Genomic DNA, 9948 nt, shown 5'->3' with positions numbered 1-9948 from the left:
TGCCACCGGATTTTATTTCTGTCGACCACACTCCGCCCCATGGTCGTCGTTGTGGTCGAAGCTCCTCTGCTCGACACTCTCAAACCCCACGGTCCCAGGTTCCTCACCGCTCCTCTGGTGGGGGAGATAACGCGTGGAGACGCCACTCAGCTTCTCCTCCGCGTTGTGGCTCTGCCTTGGGGTGGCTTTATGCTACTCCTATTGCTTTGGCTCCTGTTGTTGGTGATGGTTCTGGGTGGCCTGCTACCACTACCTCTAAATTTCCTCGCCTGGCTTTGGCTATTTTGCCTTCTAGGCGAGAGGAAGGAGAATAAGAAAAAGACCCAGAAGATGGATGTTCTATGTCGGACCCGACTCCTAGCCCCGCTAATGTATGGGGCAAGAAAGATGATCAAGATCCCCCCCCCCCCCCCCCCTCGGTTGACACTGCTTTGGTTGCTTGAGGAAGTTTTTTGATGAATAGCTTTATTTTTTGGCTTCGACTTCTTACCTCTCGCAGGGTGATCTTGTATCCCTCGGCCTTTTTTTTGTGAATATGTGCTTTAATATAATTATCTAATAGAGAAGGCCTATTCATCAAAAAAAATTCAAGTTTCTTTATCTTAATAAGTTTTCAAACTCCTTAGCAGTTTAGAATTTAGACTCTCAGCACTATAATTGTTATTCGTATAGCATCTTCAAATTTGAAGTGTAAACATCTTGAGTTTTATGTTTAGATTTAGGTTTAGCTAAAAAAAAAAACCACTTTTAACCTCTTTTTTCTCTCCCATTTTCATGCACTTACCCTATGCCTGTGTCATTTTTGTTGACATTTTGTACACCTCCCTCTATACACACACATCATCATACGCCTACACATGCTTTGTTGAACATTTATTTTGCTAAAATATTCTACACCTTTATGGCTTTCTAAACATCATAATATATGTCACAATTTGCTTGCCTTACAACTTGTAGTGAATCACACTCTTTCTAATATTCATGTATATGTTTCATGGCTTTTTAAATATATATATAAGATTTTGTATGTCTTCAAACCTATGTTGAATCATACTCTTTATATTACTCTTATATATGTTTCAATTTATTATCTGGTACTAGAGTGTTCTCTTCATTCCTTTGGACTTGTATTGGATCACACTCCTTAATAATACTCCAACATATTATTTAATATGTCATGATGTGTTGGACTATACTTATATGTTAATTCTTTCCTTTTATTAGATGACTTGTTTTGAGTGCCTATATTATAATGCCCAAATTGTACTAAGGGTAAAATGGGGTAAAACCCGTTAATGGGTCTCTAAGGGTTAAACCTTCACCTATGGTTGGGATTCCTTCTCTTTGGTCCCCCCCCAAGAACCAAGTTGGATCAAAATCATTTTTTATGGTGCATCTCGCGGCAAACCAAGACCCTCTAGTGCAGGATGCGTAGCCAAAGATTGTAATGGAGGGATCATTGCTAGGTGCAATCAACGCTTGAATCTGGGCACAAATAATGATGTTGAGGCAAAAGCAACCTCCTTGGCAGTTCAAGTAGCGAGAAAACTAAGAGTCGACGGACTTCATTTGGAAGGTGACTCCCAAATAATTTACGTAGGCTATAATTCAGAGAGAAGCTCGAAATTGGAAGATAGACAAAGAGGTTAAATGGATCAGAAACCTCCTTAATGGCTTTCAAGAATTCAAGGTATCTAATATCTTAAGTGAAGGGATCAAGGATGCTAATGAGTGCGCCAATCAAGCGTTCAATTTGCAAGTTGGTGGTATTAGGTGGGATGTAATTTCCTCTAATGACTAGATCATGGAGATGTCTTAACTTTGCCAAGTTATTAACGGCAAGAATGGTGAGCTAACCAATGCAGGGATTTCATTCAAAGGTAATAAATGCAGATCGACGTCAAGTATGAGTTCCATCTAACTTGGACACACGACAATATGATATCTCCCGAAATATTTAGCGGATTTGGCGGTTTCAAATCAAAGCATCATAGTGGGCAAAGGTGGCAGAGAAGTTAATTAACTCATGCATGCGATCGAAGGCAATGTCTTTTCCATTTCACCTTCCAGCCTCGTAAGAATAATGCATTTATGTCTCCATTGTAAGGATGATGAGGTGGTTTCGTTTGGCTTCATCGACAAGCCTTGAATTTAAGACGGTGAAGGAACTTGAAAAAACATATATTCGCCTAACATCTTCTCTGCCGAGACGAATTCGCAGGGAGTTAAAATGGAACCAAACTTTTCTCTCCGAGCCACGCGATCGATGATGGCATTCGCGGGCCCTATCTCTGATGAGAGGTTGGAAAACATATTCTTGTTTGACAAGAAGACTTTTCTTACGAGAGTTAATATTGTCTTAGGTGTGAGTACTTGCGAGGAGAGTTCAAATACCGAACGAATGTTGAAATTGCTTCCATATTCACGACTTGGTGTTTCGAACTGGAGAGCAAAGAGAAAGCAAAGTGGATTGTGAAAGGTTGTGTTCGTGAAGAATGGTGTATAGGCTTGGATAGTTTCCTGACGATGACAAGAGATGGCACAGGATTTGTGTGCCCATTTGGAACCTGGATGCATGCCAGTGAATTTAAACCTCCCCTGCGCCCTTACCTCCTGTAGAGTGCAAATTGCAATAAGGAGGTATGGCACACTTTTGCATAGATATGGATGCATGGAGTTAAGGAGTTCTTAAATATGTGGGAGAAATAGGAGCTAAAGCTGTAAATGAAGAAGTGGGGAGACTTTGAAGAGAAATCCTCCCAGTCGGGGGGTTCCACATCCACAAAATGCAAACATGGACGTCTGAGGAAGTCAAGGAAGAGGCAAGGTTGAGGCACATTGTGGATTGGTTCCCCCCCCTTGAAGACAATGATGATATTGAAGACCTGGAGGAGCAGATGGAGCAGGCCGAAGCGTCCAATGGGAAAGGCAAGGAGATTGTTTGTGTAACTCAAGTGCAAAAAACTATTTAGTTTTTTGATATGTTGGTTTAAAGCATATATATGTATAAGCCAATGTATAGTCTTTCTTTTTTTGATATGTTGGTTTAAAGCATATATATGTATAAGCCAATGTATAGTCCTTCTTAAGTGTTGGGGAGGGGGATATTTGTTTATTTTCAGCATGTTTAGAGAGGGGGGCATGTTTCTAAGAATCAACTGATACTGCAATTATATTATCAATCTGTCTTTTTGAATGATTTTGAAGATGTAATGATTTTTTGACTAAGCAATATAAAAATATTTATCGATCAAAAAAATGGGGTAAAAAGAAACCAATAATATTTTTACTCATCACAAAATGCAACTTTAATTAATGATACGCTAAATGCTCAAACATAAGTCTAGTCATCATGTATGACTACAACACTCATTGACACTTTACACGTGTGGGAGATACATGTGAATTGAAAGAAAATATGAAACAATTTCTTGTTTGATACTACAAGGAGAGATATTACAATTTATTTTATTTACGCAAATTCTAGTAGAGTAACATACTAATTAAACTAAAGAAAAAGCATAAATGAAAAAGAATAAATCAATCACATAATAGGGATATATAATAATATACATTAGGAAAATCCTTATGGTAAAAAGTCTCAACCTCTAAAGCACCAAAACTATTGTATTATAAATAAAAAGAAGATACAATTGTAAGGAAGAAAAGGGTAGTAGAATCAACTTCCTACACTAATCGTGGGAGAAGTGTACTATATATATATATATATATATATATATATATATATATATAAGCTATTACAAAAAAATATGTAGAAACACAAAAAGAAATATAAAACACAACACTAGTATTACATGGGGAAATCCCTTTAGCGGTAAATCCATACTCCAAAACCTTCATGCAATGTATTATCAAATCAAATAGGAAATTAAAACGAACTTGCAAAGCACTATTTCATAGGAGTTTCAGAAGTATCAGATTTTAGATTAGTTTCAACAATGTTATAGCACCTACAATTTCATACATACCAACTACAACTACAACACTCAATTTATAAGAAATAAACAATTTGGAAACCATCAATCATTTTTCAAACAATGTGTTAAATCTATCTAGTAGTATGATGTCCAACTAGGAAAATTCCACAACTAGCTAAAAATTGTAAATTAATAATACATCTTACAACTATCACACTTTGTAATAAGCATCCAAACAACATGGTTTCCCAAGTTTGTAACTCTCACTACTAAAATTAGAGTTGTAGGAGAAGTGTAAAAGTTGTTGGCATTTCATGAAGATTGCATTAATAAAGTACAAGTGTTGTCATTTATGTCAATTGTAACCGGTTATGAAGTTGTATTGCAACTCGTAGTGATGCAGTAATGCAACTAGTAGTTGAGCAGTGAAGGTAACCGGTATTACTATTGTAGCAATGAGATCAATCGATAACCCTACCTTTTGATCTGCCAAACCCTAACCGATGGAGCTTTGTGAATCGGTTGCTTTGATTTGTGTTGATTTATGATCAAATGGTGATCAGAGATGATTATGCCATGTATGCATGTTGCATGTGATGAGTTTCTAGTGGTTTTTAGTGTGTAGAGATAACTGTTTTATCTTGGGAATGAGTGAGTGCATTGCATGAACTGGAAACTGTGTGATCTGTTACATGATTTGATGAGCGGTGATTAAGGAACGGTCGAGGTTGTCTTGGACAATGTGCAGTGATTGCTATGTAATCCAACGATCACGTTTGAACTGATTTTTGTTTGTAATCTCTATGAGATCTTAAGTTTTGTGATGTGTTACCGACCTATTGTTTTTCTTATAAGGTTGATGAGTTATTTTGTAGTAGTGTTGGCAATTTTTTATTAAGTGTCAGTGTGATTGATTGTCAAACCAGAAGGAGTATCTACAAAATGTTTGAAGGTAGATAGGAGCATGAAAAGGATCTGATCAAGCAGATAGTGCTATTACCATATCAGCATAAACCCATTGTTCTCTAACATTTACAACAGTTAAATCCGTTAATTGGGTAAGCTTTAATAGGCTTGGTGTTTTCTAAATCCTTTAACCAGGCGATCCATTAGCTTGGATTTTCAAATCCTCTATCGAGGTTACTCTTGACAGGGTATTGCCTATAACAGGGTATTGTAGTCAATCTCTTAACCGAGTGGTCCTTAACCGGATCTATTCCTAACAAGACATTTTGTAAAGCTTTAACAGGCTTGGCTCCTAACAAGGCGAACTTCATAAGAGTTCAGAATACTTGTGAGTATTCATCCCCACCGTGGTTTTTCCCATTTGGGTTTCCACGTCAAAAATCATTCTGTCAAGTGGTGAATGGTTTTTGTGGCTATGTTTTGATATGGTTAATTTGTTTAACTGGTAAAGCCACTTAGATATGTTAAGATGATAAGAAGTAATCTGAAATGTGATATTACTTATGTTGGTAAGGTGCTTTCATGTTTTGGTTAAATGGTTTGATAGTTTTGGATCTGTAACATTGTTATTTTGGTGTACTAGTCAACCAGTAAACTTGATAGTGCAGTTGCAATTTATTATTGAGTGTTTGAACCAGTTAGTTCAGTAATTGATTTATGAGTTGGATTTTGAGTTTGGAGAAATTTTAGTCTATTTTCTATATACTGATTCACCCCCCCTCCCCCTCTCAATATTCATTTGGATCCTTATTGATTCATCATATCATCAATTGGTATCAGAGCATTTCAGGTCCTCTAGTGTCTAAGCCTAATAGCTTGAGGTAAAGATCTAGGAGAATATGATGAAGAAAGAAGGTCCAAAGTTCAATAGAGAAAACTACAGAATCTGGAGTGATAGGATGAAAATCCATATGAAGAGTCTATGAATTCAATATTGGGAACATGTGGTTACCAATTATACCTTACCTAGTGGGATTATGTCTAGTGATCAAAAGAAGGAACTACAAGAGAATAATCAAGCATTGGATGCCATTATCAGTTCCTTGTCCGATGCAGAGTATGTTGATGTCCATTGTTTGGAGACTGCTAATGATGTGTGGATGAAACTTAAAGAGATCTATAGCGGTGATGAGCATGTGAAGATTGCCAAAGAAGAGAGTTTGAGAGGTAAATTTGATGACGTGTGGATGGCTGAAGGTGAGAATATTCAACAGTATGGTCAAAGGATCAAGGAGATAGTCGATAAGATTAAAAGTGTTGGTGGTAAAGTAGAGGATACCACAGTGGTTAGCAAGGTGTTGAGAACCCTTCTACCAATCTATGCTATCCAAGTTGCAACCATTCGGGAGCTAAAGTCTATTGATAAAACAAAGGTAACTCTTGACTCCATCATTGGCAAACTGGCTTGTTTTGAGATAAATGGTTATGATGGAAGTATTAAAAAATCAGAGTTTGCATTTAGGGCTTCAGTTTCTAATCCACTGGTAAGGAAAAGCAGAGAAGCCAGTCACAGTCATCAGGCTAGATCCAGCAAAGAAGTTAGTGATGAAGACATTTTGGTTGAGCTTGAAGCACTGTTGGCCAAGTGGTTACCCAGAGGTACTGGTAAGTGCAGAGGTAAATTACCTTTGAAGTGTTTTGCATGTAACCGGATTGGACACATTGCAGCTATTTGTCCAAATGGAGACAATGAGCATAAATGTGAGAAGTATAGGAAGTACAAAGGCAAAGACAAAAGAGATTGGCTCATTGTTGTTGATGGATGAATCATAGATGAGGAGTCTGAAGATGATGCAAATGAGGACATTGTCTTTATTTCCATTAAAGAGGAGACATCTGATCAGAAGGCATTAGTCTCTCGCATGGATATTTCGGATGATTAGATTATTCATAGTGGTTGTTCACACCACATGACTAGTGACTGGAGTAAATTTATTACTCTGAAGGAATTTGATGGAGGTGTGGTGAGATTTGGAAATGACTCATCCTGTATGGTAAAAGGAAAAGGAACCATTTCTCTTAATGGAAGCAAAGGTGAACCGATTTCAACTGGCAAGCAGACAAAAGGTAACCTGTTTCACCTAAATCCTAAAGTCAACAATCATTTAATTGTTGAGGTAGAAGATACTTGGCTTTGGCATCAAAGATTTTGTCATGTAAACTTTGATAACATTGTCAAAGTCAGTAAGTCCAAATTGGTAAGAGGTTTGCCTCAATTGGACAAACCGGTGAATGGTCTGTGTAAGGAATTTCAATTAGGGAAGATGGCATCCTCAAATTTTAAGAGCAAATCTTTTTCAACAGAACATTTGTTAGATTTGGTTCATACAGACCTATGTGGACCAATAAGGACTAGAAGCATTAAAGGTGATTGATATTTTATGATCTTCACTGATGATTTCTCAAGAATGATGTGGGTCACATTCTTGAAGGACAAAACGGAAGCCTTTAGCAAGTTCAAGGCATTCAGAGCCTTAGTTGAAAAAGGAATTGGAAAGAAGATATAGTGTCTTAGAACTAATCAAGGTTGTGAATTTACTTCAGAGGAACTCGCTAAATACTGTGAAGATAATGGAATTAAGAGGCAACTTTCTGCACCTAGGACACCACAACAAAATGGTATTGCAGAGAGAAAGAACCAGTTAGTTTTTGAAGCTACTAGAACTATGCTAATATAAGGAGGTGTTGCTAAGACTTTCTGGAGAGAAGCTATCAGCACAACTGTCTACACAATGAATCGGATATTGGTTAAAAGAGGTAAGGATAAAACTCCTTATGAATACTGGTATGGTAGATCACCTAATGTTAGTTACTTTAAGGTTTTTGGTAGTAAATGTTTTATCAAGAGAGGTGACTATGTTGGTAATTTTGATGCTAAGAGTGATGAAGGCATATTTCTTGGCTACTCCACCAAGAGAAAAGCCTACAAATGTTATAACAATCAGACACAAAAGATCATTGAAAGTGCTAATGTCCGAGTGGATGAGTGTCCTAAAGATACAGGGGAAACCAGTGAGGTGAAGAACGAAGATGAACCTTACATTCTGATCTTGGAGCTAGAACCGTTGAAGCCAGAAGTTGGTGAGATGAATGTTGTAGTACCAGTTCAACCAGAACGGGTATATTTTACAGAAGATGAAGATAGTGAGGAAGAGGAACATGATGATCATGATCATGTTATTCCAAGGTATGTAAGACTCAATCATAATCCTGAGCAGATTATTGGAGATAAAGATGTTGGAGTGTTGACTAGAAGAAAAATAAGAGAGTTCTTGTATGATCTCTACTATTGAGCCCAAAACAACAAAGGAAGCCTTTGGAGATGATCATTGGATCAAAGCTATGGAAGAAGAGCTTGACCAGATTGAGAAGAACAAGACATGGACCCTAGTACCCAGACTGGTGAACAAAAATGTAATAGGTACTAAGGGGATTTTTAGAAATAAACTGAATGAAGATGGAGTAGTAGTCGGAACTAAAGCTAGACTGGTATGTAAAGGTTATGCACAGGAAGAAGGAGAAGACTATTGCAAGACATTTGCACCAGTTGCTAGATTGGAAGGTGTTAGGACTCTACTTGCATTTGCAGCATATAGGGGATTCAAAGTATATTAGAGGGATGTGAAGTCAGCATTTCTAAATGAAATATTAGAAGAGGAAGTCTACATTGAACAGCTAGATGGTTATGCTTTGACTAATGCAAAAGATATGGTGTGCAAACTCCACAAGGCACTATATGGACTAAACTAAGCACCAAGAGCATGGTATGAAAGACTACATTCACACTTGGTGAAGATAGTTTTTCAGAGAACCAGTGAAGACATCAATATATATCTCAAGAATGAAGGAGATAACATACTGGTTAGTGAAGTGTTTGTGGATGATATTATTATTGGAGGCAATGATAACATGAGTGGTGACTTTGCAAATGACATGAAAAGAGAATTTGAGATGTCTCTAGTGGTAGAGATAAAAAAAATTATAGGTTTCCAAATTCAAGAGATGAAGAATGGTATCTGTAGACACCCAAAATTGTCCAGTCTATTTATTTTATTTATTTAATTATCTAAGCTTAATTCTTCTATTAATTAAATAAATCTTTATTTATTTAATTAATTCATTTATCCTCTTCTAGCCTTATTTCTCATTTAAATAAATACATTTATTTATTTAAATTATCCTTTTCCTAAATTAAATAAATATCTTATTTATTTAATTGATCTCATTTCTTCTATTAATTAAATAAATATTTATTTATTTAATTAATTCATTAACCTTTTCTACCCATGACACATGTCATTCATCTCTTAATTCTTACACTACCTACCTCTTTCATTATTTTATTATTTCTTTTACCTACCCTCTAATCATAGCCGACCTCCTTTTACACCTCTCAATCTTATCCCTCCATTTCTTATTGTGTCTTCTATATAAGGAGATGCTTCCTTCAATATCAAACCCTAATGATTCATTCTAATGAATCAATTTATGCAATTGACTACACTATGATCCTACTTGTAACCACATTTCGTTCTTTGTTGAGCTCTTGTGCACAGAAAATCTGAGAGCAAATATATCAAGCAAGATCAATGGAGATAGGAAGAATGGAGATCAAAAACCCTATTGGACTTGTGAAGGTATAATGTTTGTGATTTCGTTTGATTTGCATTGTCTTAGGTAATCTTCATATGTTATGGTGGATCTTTGTTGTTGTTAGGCTAGGGTTTTTGTGGTTGAATTCTTTTAGCCTTTCAATATCGTTATTATTGTTATCCATTTTCACCATATACATTTTGGCACGCCCGGTGGGACTCTTGTCCCTTTTGCATTTAACATCCTTGTTGCAGATTTTGTATTTTGAAGTTGCAGATCTGACGTTTTCGGCAGCATTTTGATATTCCCATGTCTGCGCACTTTCAGATCGCGTTTTTGTTTTTCTGGCGCGTCTACGACATCTAGAATCGTGTCTGTGTTACTGGTAATATTTTATTTTGCAGGTTCTGGGAAAGCGCGTTTGTGTTATTAAGTCGCGTCTGTGGTGTTT

This window comes from Cryptomeria japonica, chromosome 3 (genome assembly GCF_030272615.1).
Source record: "Cryptomeria japonica chromosome 3, Sugi_1.0, whole genome shotgun sequence".
NCBI lineage: Eukaryota > Viridiplantae > Streptophyta > Pinopsida > Cupressales > Cupressaceae > Cryptomeria > Cryptomeria japonica.
Note: the sequence above shows the minus strand (reverse complement) of the source record.